Here is a 2,346-nt window from a genome sequence, read left to right as displayed (position 1 = left end):
AGGAACGGCATGAAACTTCCAGAGGCATTTGCAGCAGGAATGCATGTGCACTCAAAAACGTCTATATTTTTCACGGATAGACCCCGTGAAACGCTATAAATTGGCGGGGATGTCTCTCTTGTGGCTCACGGGCGCTGTTAGTTAGGGTCGCACAGAAATCCCTCGGAATGGGAAAAGGGGTCATTTTCGTGTTGCCACATTGCGTACGAACGGCATGAAACTTCCAGAGGCATCTGCAGCAGAAATGCATGTGCACTCAAAAACGTCTATATTTTTCACGGATAGACCCCGTGAAACGCTAGAAATTGGCGGGGATGTGTCTCTTGTGGCTCACGGGGCTGTTAGGGTCGCACAGAAATCCCTCGGAATGGGAAAACGGGTCATTTTCGTGTTGCCACAATTGGGCATACGAACGGCATGAAACTTCCAGAGGCATTTGCAGCAGAAATGCATGTGCACTCAAAAACGTGAATATTTTTTCACGGATAGACCCCGTCAAACGCTCGAATTTGGCGGGGATGTTTCTCTTGTGGGTCACGGGGCTGTTCGGCTCGCACAGAACTCCCTTGGTCCACCTGATTCGTGCATACAGGCAGCAACTAAAACTCTGTAAACCTGCTGTGAGGACATCTAAACAGTGGACCAGTGAGGCTGTGGAAGATTTGCGGGCGTGCTTAGACTGTACTGACTGGGATATGTTCACGACTGCTACCAATAGTCTGGATGAACTCACAGAGGCTGTGTACATCAGCTTCTGTGAGGACTGCTGTATCCCAACACGTACCAGGGTGAACTTTAACAACAACAAGCCCTGGTTCTCAGCAAAGCTCAAAAGGTTGAGGTTGGAGAAGGAGGAAGCGTTTAGGAGTGGGGATAGAGACAGATTCAAGGAGTCGAAGAACAGGTTTAGCAAAGCGGTGAGAGAGGCTAAACGACTGTACTCAGAGACACTAAAACACCAGTTCTCTACTAACGACGCTGCTTCTGTCTGCCAAAGGGCTCAGGCACATCACCAACTACAAACCCAGAGCGCCCCACACCACTAACGACTCCCGCCTAGCCAACGACCTGAACGAGTTCTACCGTAGATTTGAAAGACAATTGGACTGTCCCTGAACCACCCCTTCCCACCCAAGAGGCCCCATCCCCCACCCATACTACAGAAACGACTCTCTCCTTTCAGGAGGGAGAAGTTAATGGGCTTTTCAAGAGGCAGAATCCACGCAAAGCAGCCGGGCCGGACTCTGTCTCTCCAGCCACCCTCAGGCACTGCGCTGGCCAGCTGTCTCCGGTGTTCACCAACATCTTTAACACCTCCCTGGAGACATGCCATGTACCAGCCTGTCTCAAGTCCTCCACCATCATCGCTGTGCCCAAAAAGCTAAGGCCAAAAGGACTAAATGATTACAGACCGGTCGCCCTTACATCTGTGGTAATGAAGTCTTTTGAGCGCCTGCTCCTGGCACACCTCAAAGCCATCACAGACCCTCTCCTGGACCCCCTTCAGTTTGCCTACAGAGCCAACAGGTCTGTGGACGACGCAGTTAACATGGCCCTCCACTTCACCCTACAGCATGTGGACGCCCCAGCATCCTACGCCAGGATCCTGTTTGTGGACTTCAGCCTCTGCCTTCAACACCATCATCCCTGCCCTGCTTCAGGACAAGCTCTTCCAGCTGAACGTGCCCTACTCCACCTGCAGGTGGATCACAGACTTCCTCTCTGACAGGAAGCAGTGCGTTAAGCCGGGAACAGAAGTCTCTGACTCCAGGTCCATCAGCACGGGAACTCCTCAGGGCTGCGTCCTTTGCCCACTGCTCTTCTCCCTGTATACCAACAGCTGCGCCTCCAATCATCTGTCCGTCAAACTCTTGAAGTTTGTCGGACGACACCACCCTCATTGGGCTGATCTCTGGTGGGGATGAGTCTGACTATAGGTGGGAAGCTGACAACCTGGTGACCTGGTGTAGCCAGAACAACTTAGAGCTAAATGCTCTAAGGACAGTTGAGATGGTTGTGGACTTCAGGAAGAATACAGCCCCACTCACCGCCATCACCCTGTTAGACTCCGCAGTCAAAATTGTGGAGTCCTTCCGCTTCCTGGGCACTATTCTCTGCCGGGACCTCAAGTGGGAACTGAACATCAGCTCCCTCGCCAAGAGAGCTCAACAGAGGATGTACTTTCGACGGCAGCTGAAGAAATGCAACCTGCCAAAGACCAATGATGGTGCAATTCTATACAGCGATCATTGAATCCATCCTCACCTCCTCCATAACCGTCTGGTACGCTGCTGCCACTGCCAAGGACAAGAGCAGACTGCAGCGTATCATGCACACTGCTGAGAA

This window comes from Petromyzon marinus, unplaced genomic scaffold (genome assembly GCF_048934315.1).
Source record: "Petromyzon marinus isolate PM22_M1 ecotype Great Lakes invasive population unplaced genomic scaffold, UKy_Petmar_22M1.pri1.0 PM_G_Scaffold_338, whole genome shotgun sequence".
Taxonomy (NCBI): domain Eukaryota; kingdom Metazoa; phylum Chordata; class Hyperoartia; order Petromyzontiformes; family Petromyzontidae; genus Petromyzon; species Petromyzon marinus.
Note: the sequence above shows the minus strand (reverse complement) of the source record.